General features: G+C 37.3%; 1 protein-coding gene across 1 annotated transcript in view; it reads right to left on the reverse strand.

Annotated features, from left to right (window-relative positions):
• The window catches only part of sypl2a (synaptophysin-like 2a), a 30,478-nt gene that overhangs the window by 12,900 nt on the left and 854 nt on the right, over positions 1-16,724 (reverse strand). The window lies entirely within an intron of this gene.

The following is a 16,724-nucleotide window of genomic DNA, read 5'->3' on the forward strand; positions in this document are numbered from 1 at the left end:
AGACGGGGAATCTGAGTTGTAGGTGTACTTTTGCAATTACACTGACTAGATTTTTTCTTTTAGAGTGCGAGCAGACCAAGGGGTAGAAAATGTAGACATAGCGAGATGCATGTTTACTGTAAGAGGAGCAGGCCAGGGCAGTTTTATTACTGGTAAAAGCGTACATAACCAGAGGAAAAAACTTTATATTAGTAAAAGTTCTTGGAGTTACTGTAGCTTTCATAAATGTATTTGATATTACAGATCCAGCAAGCTGAAGAGACACTACCCTTGGACCATCACGGTGAACACGGGATCGTTATACCTGACATCCACTGTCGTTTACCTGAGGAAAGACTTGTTGCTTTACGGCAAATCAATCCAAACAAGGAGTCCTTGAGTTTTGGTCGCGTCATTTATTTGCAGACTCTCAATGTTGCTTCTAGTGCTAGTGTCTCGCGGCCCAAAGGGTCATTTAAATTTATGTAAAAAATGAAAATAAATTCCTGTGTAAAACAGTTTGACTTTTATTTCATAAAAAAAAGCATGCATATGAACTAACAACCAGTCAATTATTCAGCATTTTATAGATTTTATACAGACATTTTTCTCAAGAAATGATTGGCCTGCCAACAAGAAATCAAGAAAGCTCAGAAAATGAACTGTTAAACTTAAAACAAACATTTTGGTAGGAACAGCCTGTAATTACAAAAAAAAAATGAAATGGATGTGATTTTTTTTTTTTTTGCCCTTTCAATTACACTGTGTCAAATCTGGCATCAAAGGTGATAGCAGTCAGTAGATGTGATTTAAAGGAGTGGTAATCACTCATATGAGCAGTTGGAAATGTAATGGTGTTTGTGCAGGGGGTAACATAATGTGTGACCTGGCATTTGTACCTCACAATTGTGGTCAAAGTTTATTGATATTTTAAATTGCTCTCTGTCTGACATAAGCAGGTGCTTGTGGCCCTGCTCAGTTATCCACAGCATCACCTCATGAAGAGAGGTGACCAACCACCAACTTCATCTTCTGCATCTAAAAAGTAAAGAAAAGTGTGCTTGAATTAAGTACCAAACATGTAAAAAAAAAAATTCTGACAAAGTTATGTTTGACACATGTTTTGAACATTATTGAAACAGGAAAACTACAATGAAACAATCACAGGAACTAAATGTATTTATATTACGTAATCTGTCACTTCCTCTGTATTTCAAACACCCAAGACATAATAAATGTAGCAGAGGCTACTTATTTCAATGACCAGAACTTCTCATAAGTGATTAATAATTAGCATTTTATTAATGTAATGATGTAATGTAATAAAATAATCATGAATAAGCATAATAACAGCTATCTCAGCAGGCCGTTTATTTGGGCCGTTTCTCGTACCAACAAAACATCACGATTCATGACTAGACTAACCAAAATCAAACGGTTACGTGGCCTGGATCCTAGTAGTAGCAGTGTCACCGCTTTGACGGTGCACGAGTTCCCCCTCTTTTTCAACCTGACTCGTACAGTAAACAACCAGGACCAATAAATAATAATCACAGAATTATCACGAATTTAATATCTACTTCAAACATCCAAGATTTAGGGGAAGCAGCTAGTGTCAATAAATTCGATTCCCAGCCCTGCCTGTATGTGAAACAAATGCAAAGGTTTCTTTAGGAGTATAAAAAAAAAAAAAAAAAACTTCATCCTAACAGCTATCCCAAATTAGCCGTATATTTGTGTTTTGACTGCCAACAACATAGCTTCATGACTGACTCATGTATCGGACCATACATGTGTGTGTGTGTGTGTGTGTGTGTGTGTGTGTGGGGGGGTCATATTTACCTCGATGTTGGCGGCGACTGGACAAAATGAACCAGGAAATAGTCAGACGAACATTGTCACACCCCCATTCCTATCTGACCAATGAAAGTTGTTGCAGCGGCTTCCAAGCTGACCAATGACAAGGCTTCTATCATCGGTTGAACGGAGGACCCCGCCCACACAACACAGAAAAAGATTCGCAACCAAAAAACAGGTTTCAATCAAAAAACAGATCCGCAACCAAAAAACAGATTCGCAAACAAAACGAAAAAAATGCTTGCAAAAGATTTTATTAAAATACAAATCCATGTTTGAAATGGTTTTTTTTTGTTTGCAAATTTTTATTTTATATGAAAACCCTTTTTTGTTTGATTAAAATTTATTTTAAGGTTGCAAATCCCGTTTTTGTTTGATTGAATTATTTTTTTTTTTATTGCAAATCCCCTTTTTGTTTGATTGAAATTTTTTTTTGATTGCAAATTCCTTTTTTGTTTGATTGAAAATAAAGACACAAAATTCTCTCCATACACATCGGTCGTTTCTGGTTCCTATGCAGTAAAAATTCGTCATTTTACAATGCACATCCTATTTCACTTCACAAAATAAAAGCCTAGAGCGAATGCATATATTTGTGGGGACTGTGTTGTATTTTACAGTTTTAAAAATGTGCATAATTTCACAAGTTACTTCATGTTAAAAATTAGGCAGCTCCTAATATGAAAAGAGAAATGCATTGAGCTTTCACTATTGTCTTACAAATGCAATTATACCATGTTGTAGTGAGAGAAAAATGACCAAAACAAATAAGTCACACTTTGGTTTGGTTTTACAGTACAGCACATATTTTATTTGTATTTTTTTAAACTTTTTTCCTTGAATTGTTATGAAATTACTCTATCAATGAATTTTTTAATTTTTTTTAATTGAATTATTATGAAATTGCTCTATCAATGACTAAAAAAAAATAAAACCATATTGAAATGGTACATTTTATTGTAAATGTAGGTATAAATTGAGATATAAAATGTGCAATTAATGTGTGATTAATAGTCAGTTAATTATTGAAGTAATGCGATTAATTATGATTACAAATTTTAATCCACTGTCCATTGTTTTGGACGGACATCAATAAGCAACGTAGTTTTGTGCAAGGTAAAAATAAGTATGTTGTTGTTGTTATGCAATACAATAGCACCCTCCAATGGTTGAAAGTTCAAACCGACACTAACTGACGTTTGCATTTACAGGTAGAAGGGGAGGATTTATTAACATGATTATTAATTAATCACATTAATAAATTATGTGGTTGTAAATGAAGTAGTAGTTGGAGTAATACATTTATTTTTCATAGGGTGTGTGGAAAATGAAGTTTGGCACTTCGACAGGATCTTTAGTCATACTGTAATACAAATTTGCATTATGTTCATATTATAATGTTATGTTGATAAAAGTACTGTAATTGCATGAATACAGTATCTGCATGTGCGTGCAAGTTCATTCAAGTTAAACAGTGCTGAATTATTATTTTTTTGTACATTTTATACATTCTTAATAAACGGCACATTATGTGCAAAAATCTCCCCTGTGCTTAATATGTACTTAAATATATTTGAACATCGATAGAGACTCCGATTGAAATTAATTTTCATGAAAACAAATTTGGCATCATCTTTGGATGAAGTATCCTTGGCCCCCCCCTGGCCAAACTATTTATAAAAGTCTGGCTCCGCCACTGGAGACAGGAAATGGAATTCAGTTGTTACTTTATTTTCCGCTCCAGTAACCAAAACACAAATCAAAAGTTCAGTTAATTGTCATTACCTTTACTACATAGTAGGGATGTACGATATTGCTATTTTCAAATCGATACGATAAACCAATAATTTAGAGGTGCCGATGTCGATAACCGATAGGTAAGCCGATAATTGTTTCAAAATTAACTTGAATACAAATATGCTTTCGAGTACTACTATAAGTCTAACAAATACATTGAAACATTGTCTAAACTTTGCACAATGTTTCTATGTATGTATGTATGTAAAGCACCACAAAGCTGAATTTTATTGATATGAGCCACAACCACAACAGATGGACCAACGTGGCATGTCTATAATTATTGCTGGATTTCTTTATTATCTGGTTTATCAGTATTATATCAAATTTCAGATAATTATCGGCAGATTTCTCTATTATCTGGTTTATCTGTTTGACGTCAAATTGGTCGATAATTGCCGATAATTAATTATCGGCCACCGATATTATCGTGCATCCCTACTACATAGTGTGCTGGGAGTAGTTGGGTAAGAACTAATGGTAGATATCCCGTGGGACACATTAAGCATGACAACGGAAGCATGTTATGCAGTGCGCTGTTTCTGCAACTTGATGTCCATAATGCCTCAAGCATGGAACTCCATGCGAGCCTGACGTTCAAGGTTAGGTTTGAAAAAAAAAAAAAAAAAAGTCCGTCAATGACGATTCAGGTTCATAAACATGTCATAAAATATCCTCTGGGAAACGTACCTGGGCTGTTATTTAAATTTGCCAAGTAGTAATACTCTTTATATTCTTAGTCCCTGTCACTCTTCTACAGTCAAAGAAACATCACCCACCGTAGTTCCTCTAGTTTAGTCACATTGCATAAACGATACTTGCGTGTTGTGCTACACAAATACTTAGCTCAACTAGTAGTTGCAAAAGCTCAAATGAAGCAAAGTATGACTTGTCATATTATGTCATTCACTGCAAAAATAATTGTTACCGCCAGTGCAGGCCAGCACATGCGCATGTGCTACAAAGGGATTTCCCAGGGGACCCATGAGAAACCAAAATAAATAAATGTAAACTATCGATACTAGCACTCTGGTATCGATCTGGTACTCACATTAATATCGATTCTATCGATACTTGGAACAATCTGCACAGCCCTAATGAGAAGATCTATGGCGGGCGACCATTTTGCTGAGGGAATGAGGAATGACGGATTGACACTACAATGACGTTCGTCTTGAAATACTGACGGATTGACAATGGCGGAAGGGTGTCCTGACTGTTGACGATTGCCAAACGACGGATGCTCAAAATTTATTGGTGCGGCCTCCTCTGTTCAAAACCACCGTGCATTGCCTTGCATACGACAATTGAAACGGCTGTGGCGGTTAGAATAGCATCTAGCTTCATAAAAGCCTTCAATCGCGGAAAATTTTTAAATAGGGCAGGGGTCGCTGTCTTTGCCTGTAGCGGACACTGATTTGATGAGCTGTGTCGCATTCTCAGCCATTAGTCTTGTATTTGTATTTAGTAATTTTATTAACAGCTTTGCAGTTAGCACATGATGCTACAGTAGCCACTCAAGTTCAACCTTTGTGGCTTTCTTCTTTGGCTGTCTTAATGAAGCACAGTACTGTACATCATTATATGGGTGCGACTGTCACCCAGTGGGCCACCCAGTGTTCAGACTGAGTCACCACAGCTCATCTGGAAACTCGTAAATGGGAGATACTCCTGAACGTTATTTGAAGCATTGCAGTATTGAACATACTGTAATTTTTTCCACTTGTCCTGAACAGAATTTGTACAACCACATATCATGAATGAGACTTTTTATGGCCACTGTATTTTATTTATCCATCCATCCATCCATCCATCAATCCTCTACCGCTTAACCGAGATCAGGTCGCGGGGGCAGCAGCTTTAGCAGGGAAGCACAAACGTATTTAGTTTTTAAAATTAATGTTATTGTGTATTCTACAGACACTCTAAATTATCCCGGGGTGTGCTTGTGAGTGTGAATGGTTGTTCATCTCAGTGTGCCCTGTGATTGACTGGGCCGACAAATTTCATAAATAAATGTGATGAAATAAACAATTTAAAAAAAAATACACGTCTTAGTTATCTTTTATTGTTATTATCTTTTGTTACTTATTATATATAAAAAACTGAATGTTTGCTCAATGATTGCATCATCACAGAAAGCGAGCGATTTTCAACACACGATTGGTGAATAATTTGTAAGTAAATTAATACAAAAAATAAAAAATAAATAAATACACACATGAGGGAACCGACTAGAGTTCAGATTTTTGAAAAAATGTTAAATTGGCCAAATTCTTATGTGAGGGATCACCTCAAGGGCAGCAATATACAGGTCCAGTGCTGGTTCTTGTAGGGCAGGGATACTCACTATTTTTTACACAAGCGCCACATTAGCAGAGGAAAGTCAAGCGGGGAGCCACTTTAGCGGCAATATAGATCAAATCACCGGACCCTACAATAAGCTGGAACACTGACGAGAGTACACTGTGTTGCCATATTTGACAGTTACCTCCTTTTTGAAAACAACAAAACAACATTAATTGAGATGAAAGGAGACTTATAATGTGGGCATTTGCATCTTAGGTGCATAATGTTTGTTGTTATATAAATTTATATATCAGAATATATATATATATATATAAATTGTATGATTATGTTTTCATATGGTTCTATTTTAAGTTGCCACTAGCCATGTGCCAATATTACATTCTGACGGTATGATAACAGTGAGCAAAAAATTGCGCTGTCAATCACGGTATTAAAATTCCAGCTCTAAAATATCATCACTGGCACATACACATGTACACTTTGTTTTTTTTGTTTTGTGTTCAGAAAAATATGTTTACAAAATTATATAATAATACATACATTATTATCAAATTGTCTTACAACTATGTGGAAAACTTAACTATCCATACATTTTCTATATTGCTTAGAAGTCTTGTTCAAGATCGAGGGGAACCACAGCCTATTGGAACTGATTTCGTCCAGAAGGTGGACTCACCCATCAATCACCTGGTAGGTTGGTACATAAAAAGACAGCAGTGGACTGCCTACAGGTACTGTAAGTCAGGAGAGAGAATCACAACAGTATCAGTGATTGATTTAATAATTGTTTATGAAGTGGAAAGGTACTTGAGTGACGTGGAGGCTTTTATTTGTAAGAAACAAGGCACAATTTTTTTCATAGCAAAGGTGTATAAAAACACGAGCGATTGCTGTGACGTGCTAAACGTTGTTCCTTAAATGTTTGAATGGCTTTTATGCTACTCAGTTTTTGTTTTACCTCTTTACCATATAACAATGCATGTCAGCAAAATGCCTTTAGTTAGGGAAAGGATACAGGCTTTATCTTCAACTACGCTGACATAGCACAGAGACAAGCAGGAAGAAAGTCAAGCAAAGAATTCATTTCCTCCAACCCTTGACATGGACTGACTTTGCAAAAAGCTTACCCACACTAGGGCAGGTAGCCTACAACTTTTTTTGACTTCTAAAAAAAAGACCACTCTCTTACGGTGCACCATCAGTTTGTTATAATCAATAAATAGCTGTTGTTCCATCCATCCATTTTCTATACTGCTTATCCACTTCTGAGTCACAAGTGAGATGGACATATCTTAAGTAACTTCAGGTGACAGGCCGACTACACCATGGACTGTTTTGTCAGTCAGTCGCAGGGCACATAGAGAAAACCAACAATTCACTCCCATATTCATGCTAACACTGAGTGGCAACTGGACCATGCAACCTGCACCAAAGTCAGGTCAATGTAACCATTACGTTGCATAAATGATAGACAACCACATGTTGCCAAAACATCTGTGATTGGCTGGCATGGCAACCAGTTCAAGGTTTACGCCGCCTACTGCCCGAAGACACCTGGGACAGGCTCCAGCATGCCCGCGCCCCTTGTTAGGATAAGCTGCTCAGATAATTGGTTGGATGTCAAAACATGAAATTTCATATTTGGGTCTTGGGCTGAAAAAGATTGGAGAAACTCTGACCTACAGCATCTTTTTGTACATTGGCTTTTAATTTAAGCAACCAAAAATATGTTGCGCACATCCAAATTTGACAAATACAGACTCAAAATACTGAAAATAGCCTCAATAGCTTTGCAAGAACTAGGGTTGGGCGAGTACCGATACCAGGACACATTTTACGGTATGGGTACTCACGACGGATATCGATAATACCCCCTCTCTTGTGGTTGCTTTTTGGTCAGGAACTAAAAGGCTGAAATTGTTATTTTGTGCATTTATTGACTGCCACAGGGGGCTCCGGTAAGAGAGCACATAAGTCTTCAGTTGCAATCAACAATTTAATTAGCTCTGAAGTGCAGACAGATCTTTGTATATATTATAGAGTGTAGTGTCATTGACTACTGCACTGCTATGAGGTAAATGACAAACGGAGAATGTGAAAGAGGAAAATAAATCCAGAGCAGCCTTCCAAAAGCATGGGTTTCAAAATAAGATATAATTAAACATCACTCACTTAACAGCTTGAGGAATTTTTAATATGGTAGATATTACTAAATTACTTGAAGTACTATTGTATTGATTTAAATTCTTTGGACTTCACTGTATTCCTTAAAAAGAAGTTGTACAACCACATACTACTGTATTTTGATTGGGTATTTTTTTTTCTGGCCAGTGGATTATAGGTTTCATTTTATTTATCTGTTTTTTTTTGTTTTTGTTTTTTATAATTTTTATTGTGTGCTCTATGCAAAATGACTTTCATGAGCAAATTGAAAAAATATATAATTGCCATTAATTTCATGCAATTTTAAGGAAATTTGCTATAGTTGTGATATGTCTTTTTTTTTAATTTTTTTATTTTTTTTATTATCTGTCATTGTTTTTGGAAATTTTATGTCTCATAAGTACCAACGGTATTGGCACTTGGTATCGTGAGCACTGAAGATTTGAGTATCGGTATCGGTCTTAAAAAAAAAAAAAAAAAAAAAAAAAAAAAAAATGCTATCGAACATCCCTAGCAAGAACGTTCTTGCTAGGCAGTAATAACGTGCATGGTGGCTTGGGTGACTGCGATTCAAAGTCGTGCTGATGTCTTCCTCTCCCAAATGTTTAGAAGAGCCCGTACCTCTGTCCTCTTATCCATTCGCTTTTCCTCCATTTTAAAATATTGCAACCAATGAGGACATAATCATAACTAATAAATATAGTAAATACTGTACGAGTGTACATGTACGCTTGCAGTAAAAGAACTGTATACGCGCAGTTAGGCTAATGGTGGCTGTGCAACACACCTCCAAATTCAAACAACCAATCAGACCAACCAAACAGGAGTCATTTAAAAAATAAAAATAAAAAAATTATTATTCTGTCCGCCTTCTTCTCACTGAAGTTTGCAACACACTTGCAGCGGCATAAAAGGTCCGTGTGAAACATGGACAATGACGGCACAAACGTGGTTCTGGGCGGAGCATCGACTTAAATTTTTCCAGTTGACCTTGGTCGACTTTCTTTTCCCAGCCCTAGTTTAAATAGCTTTATAAATGTGTCCAGAAAGGTACTATGAAATTTAATGTGAACACCTGCAAACACAAATGTTTGCTGAGCCATTACGGTAGTGGATCTGTGAAATTGAAGATAAAATATAATTTTCTCCTTGTATTCAAATTGTCTAGTAGCATGTGGTGTAATCAGTGGTGGAGTGGTCCTTGGAGAAGAGGGTATACTCTAAAATTCTACTTTTTAATTTTTTATTTTTAAATATAAATTAGTCCAGAAAACCGTCCTGTTTAAAATACAATGACATGTAAGAAAAATATGTCATTTTTACTTGCTCACAATAAGAAAATTATCATGACTTGATTGACTTCAGCAATTTGTAGTTATTACTGGTAACACAAGCGGCCTGAATTAATGTGAAATGAGTTTGTCATGAGACAAATATACAGTATAAAACAATATTTAGTGAACAATGAACACAAATTGTGAAAAACAGTCACTATTACATCTCAATATTGTTTTAGGCCGAATCTTGGAGTACATGATGTCTCCATTCTTGTGTTTTAACTTTAAAATCAGCTATCAGCCTAGGTACTAAAACAAAACTAGTTCATGTAGGTAAATGTATAACCGGCGGCTCTAACTCCGGGGATCGAAACCAGACCGCAAGTAGTCTCTGGTGTATGAAGGCGATGCCAACCGGTTGAGCTAAAACTCTGCAATGCTGTCGCCGCTCAGGACATTGTTTGAAGGATTATTCATCCTGTTTATGACCCACCCTTGTCTGCCTACAATTGGCTCATCAGTCTTCATGCGTAAAGTTAGCCATTCTAGTCAGTGAAGGGCATCGCCTACAAAGTACAAACCAATTAAAAGCAGAGGAGGGTGGGTCATGGCTTCCCCATTCTCACATATTACTGAGCGATGGGCATCAAGGAGGATTTGGAAGTGGGTAGACACAAAACTGAAAAAGAAGAGGGTATATGCCATATACCCACATATACCCTGGACTACACCACCGAGTGTTAAAAACAAAAACAAAAAAACAAAAAAACTAAACAAGACTGACGAAAGTCAATGCTTACACATTATTTCTTCATCATGAACATTGGGGGGCAACGCCACTGTTTTCAAAAATAAAGCTGGGATCAACAAGTGTCATTGAGTCATTTGTACATCACATCAGCAAAGATTTGAAACGTATCTACATCTTTTTCAGTTCATTGCTTTCCTTCAAGAGGCAAGACACAGATAAAGTCAGACAGTGTAGCATTTGAGATTCCGGACGAGAGTGGATTTTCAGGAATGGGTTTCAACTTTCAGGTATCTCTGGAACTGCAAATGATTTCTCAGCTTTCATCTCAGCCTTGTTTGACCCACCCTAGCCAGACTAACAGAACCCCAAATAAACCTAGTAGCCAGGGCAGGGATTCCATAAGAGAGTCCAGTGTCTCACCCTGCCTTCCACAGTCAGAGTCAAGCATTCCTCACAACCTTTTTTTTTTTTTAACCCAGTATGTCATGATTGCAAAAATAGCCAGACATACTCCAACACTACAAAATTTAAATTACTGGCTTTTGTTCAGGTTAAAGGTCTGTGGTATATAGGCCTGCCATCCAAGAATATACAGACTATTTGACATTCAGGAATACAAACATATAAGCATGACTATTAGCTTTGCATAATCCTGGTTGGGAGTAAAAAAGTATGCTCAACAATTGATGCTAATTTAAGATTTAACAGAAAAAATATTATTCAGAGGAAAATAGTGTGCAATAAGCTAGACTGCATGAACAACAATGTTGCCTACAGCTCAATATCTGTCAGTCAGACGGAGGAGGTGATACTAGGGAAAGGGAGCAAAATGGACAAAACAAGCATGGCACAACATTCGATCTTAATCATATTGGTAGTAGCATTTACAAAGTTATTTAATACAAATTGTAAACAGCATCCATAGAAATTTAGATTGTCACACGGTTACAGCACAGACACAGAACGATAACATTAAAAACGTAAATGAAAATTGAGTATGCCCATTAGTTAGGCCAGTTTTTACTTGATGGAGAATGACTGTTCTCTGATGGTCTGATAGCACTCTATGATTTGCATTCTGGGCGGCTGCAGTTCTGACATTTATTTTAGAGGTTAAAAAAAAAGGCACCCAATGAAGTTGTTTGCACATCAGCATAAGAACACGTAGACAGACGGCACACAGCACAAGAAGGGCATGCATTATTTCTAGCTTGCTTTGCATACAAATATTTACTGCAATTATGACTCTACAAATGTGTTTGTGATAAACTACAACGTGTTTCGACATTTGCATACAAACTCTGGTTACATTGCCGCCCTAGGAATGTAACTTCATTGTAAACTGAGGACCCCCTGTATACAGAAAGTATCTCAGTCTAGAGCCAAAACAGTAAAAGCCTTGTTATCTTTGGTCTTCAGCCTTTACAAGGAAATAGCTAACCGGGTATTATTGGCACATCTCAAACTACAAGTGATGGATAGTGATGTAGTCAGTCATCACCATGCTATGTGGTGCTATAATTGGGTACTTGGTCAAGTAATTGGGCTGAGCGGCTTCAGGTTATGATCACACAGACATTCAGAACAGCAATAATGAGCAAAAAAAAAATAAAATAAAAAATACAAGTCAATGCACAAAACCTCTTTTGTATAGAGAGCAGTTGCACTCAACTACAACTTAACCTGAAAAGTCAAACACCATTTGTCATCAATTTGTACCACAGTCCAAACTGTGAGCATCATAAAACCTAACATAGGCTGTGCTTTTGAGTAACACTTTAACTTGCGGTCAAGTATGTGCAGAAGTCAACCATTCTAATATACAGTATGTTAGATATAATACAACTTTCAACGTGGATGAATAATGAATGAGGAGAGTTAATACACAATGTGTCAAAGATGCACCTCGGCTCACACATCATTCATCCATTCTTTAACATTAACAGTCATACATGCTTCATATCATATACAAATAACACACATACTTTGACATTTGTGGGGTTTATAATAAGGGTGTCACGATTTCGATTTTTTATCGAAATCGATCGAAATTACGTCACGATTTCGAGCATCGAAATAGAAGAGAGGACACACGATTAGATGCCCCCCCCCCCCGCGCCCGCCGCCACCGCCACCTCCCAGGAAAGCAAATGAGACGCAGCCATTCAGCTACTAGCTAACGGCACTTGTTAGCTGACTTCTCCTGCAGTCATGATGGCAAGCGCGGACAGACACAGCAATGGTGCTTCAAGCCGCTCCCGCTTCTCTCGTCACCAGTTTGGAAACATTTTGCGTTCCCGGTGAGTTATGTCGACAACGTTCACGTTGTCGATAAAAAGACCACAGTTGCAAGATATGCTATGTGCGCGTACTGTACTCGGCCACGGTGTTACGCCCGGCTCGTCAAGGGGAAGGGAAGTAACACAATAACAGAAAATATAGAGTAGATAAACACGGGTCGACTTTAACATCTGAGTAGTTTTAATTGAAATTTCAGGCAGGGGTTTGACAAGGGAGTGAAAGTGGAAGGTGAACAAATAATAACCGCATTTGACAGAACTGACAGAACGGAGGAGAAACAACAATAACCAATAGGGGTATAATACACGGATACACAATAGCGTCGCGCTGGCACAGTCGTCCAATCGGAGTGTCGCGCTGGCACAGTCGTCCAATCGGAGTGTCGCGCTGGCACAGTCCTCCAATCAGAGTGTCGCGCTGGCGCATTCAAACTGAAGTACCATTATACGGGCACCAGCCGACACAAACACACACATACATACTAGGGGAGCGGAGCCGGCGGCGGGCCCGAGCCGCCAGCCGTAACAACGGGAAACACGACAAACATGACGGGACATTTACGCAGGCATCACAAAGATTTAGATTTATCAAATTCAACTAGAAGTGGGAAAACAACGGTCCAACCAACTATTTCATCCTCATTTACAGTGAAACTTCCACACACTTCAGCTCGCGCGAAACGCCAGATCCATAGGTCTATTTATAGCATCAGACCTGCAGCCTTGGAAAACGCTGGATTCAAACATTTAATTAGTGTACTTGAACCACGCTACAGTATGCCCAGCAACTGTAAATGTTGGGATATAGTTTGTTCAGGCTGTATTTGTTCCATGACTTTGGATACAATATATTTTTTGTTGTTGTTGCACATTGCACATTATTTTAAGAGGAACGCACAGCACACTGTTGTAACCAAAAACAGTCAATAGATGGCAGGCACCCACTGTGACTTTTTGTTTTTGTTTTTTTATTTTTTATTTTACACTTCAGTAAGAACAAGACGGTTAACTTTATATTGTAAATAAATTCTTTGAATTTGATCATTCCTGCCTAATGTCAATTATCATATATTACATAAATTTACACAAAAATAATATGGAAATTGCATCACCTATATGTAGCCGATCTTTTGAAATAAGATTTACTGTACAATGAATAGAACCAATGATCATAGACTAGCCTTAGCCTACAGAAGCATATGCCTCTGTGTTATAAAGTGGGGGAGCGGAAAAAAAAAAAAAAAAAAAAAAAAAAAAAAAAAAAAAAATCGAAAAAAAAAATCGAATCGTGACCCCAAAATCGAAATTTAAATCGAATCGTGGAGTTGGCGAATCGTGACACCCCTAGTTTATAATAATGTAATCATGCATTAGGGTTGGGCATTGTTAAGAACCTCACAATTCTTTAGGTTGTAAATTAATTCAAGTCAAGTATCTTGAGGTTGCAATTAGATTTGATACAGATTTAAATGATTCCATAATGATTAAAAAGTAAGAAACCACAAATTCACAATTTTAAAATGTTTAACCCTGCCGTGCCATTACATTTTTTAAGCAAGAAAAACATCTGAAAATAAAAATGGTCAAATGTAACTTTTCGTGCATGTTAAGTATAAAAGTAAAAAAATACAAAAAAGTTGTGTATACCACTCAAAACGTATGTACATATAAGTGGTACAACGTATCATCATTGATCTGTGATCCGTACAGATCAGGCCCCACAATTCGGAATCGGTGGATTGATTGGTGAAAAACAGAACAAAACAAAAACAAAAAACTGCACATTCACACAAAGGCAACATGATCAGTCCACATTCACTAAAATAGCAGCAGAGGATGTTGAAAACCTTTGTGGGTCACGTAAGTCGCATGTATGGGAGAAACTAGGGGTGAAATGAGTCCTCAAATTAATGATACAGGATTTTCGGGCAAACAAACCTAACAGACGAATGGACGCTGCATTTAAAGCTACTCATTGTTTTTGCATAACTTAAAATGTCAAATACTTTGTAAAAAATAAATAAAATACTCACAGCTTTTGCTCAACTTAAATGCCATATATAGCTTGTGCAAAAAAAGCTACTAACAGCTTTTGGATAACTTAAATGTCACAGAGCTTGTGCCAAAAAAAGCTACCCATAGCTTTTGCTCAACTTAAATGCCACATAAATAGTTTGTGCAAATAAATAAATAAATCAATAAATGCCACAAGTAAGTAGTTCTAACAACTGTAAACAGGTATTGTAAACCACACATCCAGTATTCTTTCTACCACTTGTGAAAATAATACAACTCAACTCACAATAACATTTGTATATAAAAGAACTTCGAGATCAACAGCTTATAATAATCAGCTAGTTGTGCTGCTACTCTTTGTTTTAACAGCAGTTTGTCAAACCTTGCATACGTCGCTCTCCTAAAAGCCGAACCAATTCCATATAATAGATGTAACATGAGTCCCTTTTCTTGGTATCAAGTCGTCTTCTGCAGCAGACATAATGTGCGCAAGTAGGCAGTGTAGCGTTTGGCCGAAGTAGCAAACAGGCGGTGATGTGTGAACTGCCTGCACGACTGTTGCGGGGTTCTGTGCGCCTTCCGATTATGTCACATACTGCAGCTTCGCTATAGTAGCGTGACATCATCAGCAGCGCGCCAGCCACCAAACGAAGGACCTCAAAACAACGAGCGTCAGCAGACGCAAACTGCTCAAGGGAGAGGATGTGTATTTATTTAGAAGCACCTTGATTTCACGATTTAGCTAATTTTCACATCGTGGTACTTTCAATTGACGAATTAATCGAATTAATTTGATTTATCGCCCAGCCCTAATTAGACATGAACGATAATAAAGTGAATAATTGGGAGTAAACTCATTTTAATGTTCCCGAAGCGGTACTTAAAGGTGTACTCAACAGGAAATCAGACCTCTCAATACGATTTGAAATCGGCGCTTGGTGTTGCGTGGAGGACTGTTGGGAGGACTGTTGCGAATGGGGAGAGGGTTGGGCATGGCCTGGCTGTGATTGACAGCAGCAACTCGCTAAGAAGGTGTTAAAGGAGGCGTGTACGAGACTGAGCCGGGTGGTGGCTCCGTATGATGGAACCAAACACACGGTTTTTGCCCTAAATTCAAGCTTTCAGCAAACATGCACGAAAATGTCAAATTAATGACCAGGACATGAGACAGCATTTGTAGACAGTTTATACAGTTCATCAGTTAAAAAAATAAATAAATAAATAAATAAATAGTTGATTTAGTGTTGAATTACTCTTTAACAATGTTTGTGATTGGTGCTTCAGAATAACAGTATTTTTATTACACACAATATTAAGCCACCTTTTTCCCCCAACTGGAATGTAAACAAAGTGCAAATATAGCACAATGGTATAGTGACACAGCTAGAAATGGGAAAAAACAAACAAACAAACAAGGACTCTCCTGCGAGCGTCTTTTTTTTTTTTTTTTTCCTGATTGGTCAATCAGATGAGCGAGAAATTCTTGACCGGCCATTGAATACCGTGATTGCTTTCAGGCATTTACAAGCGGTTATGAATAAAAACAAAATGTGCCAGTTTAGGCCACTGCGTGGTCGCAATGAGCATGCAATTTCGTCGAGATAGCCACTCCTCAAGCACTTAGCTTAAGTGGTTGCCACCGCAAATTTATGTCACCTCGGTGGCGAGTTGTGGTCACAGCCTAATAGTCTAAAAGTACTTCAAATAATATAATATACAAGATAATTATGTAGGGAAAACATGAAATATATGGGCTCTGTGCTGCCTATTAAAAGATCTGCATCAGAAATATAATACACTTCCATTATTAGCAGCCCAATGGATAGGGCATTCCTCAAATGTTTTATTTTTATTTTTTTTACTTACACAATCCTCTCAGATTACTCACTACAACCAAGACTTATCCTTTGTAAGTAAGTACCGTAAGTAAGTAACCTCCATTTGTATAGCGTGCCATAGCTCCTGTAAGCACATGCTGGTGTTCTGTTCATATTATGTCCCACTGCAAGTGTGCTGTCTTGGGGGTAAAACTGCTTTTCATCTTAAACATTTAGTATGACAGAAACCATGAAGCAAATGCAAATCAGTTTTAGCATTCAGATTCAATTGCCAGGGGACATGGCGGTGTGAATTTTAACTCTGTTGCCATGGGGAAATACTCAAAATAACAATAAAAATAAATAAATAAATAAATAAATAAATAAATAAATAAATAATAACAACAACAATAACAACAACAGCAACAACAATAATACATTTTTATCCTACAGGATA

The sequence above is a fragment of the Festucalex cinctus genome, chromosome 8 (assembly GCF_051991245.1).
Source record: "Festucalex cinctus isolate MCC-2025b chromosome 8, RoL_Fcin_1.0, whole genome shotgun sequence".
NCBI classification, from domain to species: Eukaryota; Metazoa; Chordata; class Actinopteri; order Syngnathiformes; family Syngnathidae; genus Festucalex; species Festucalex cinctus.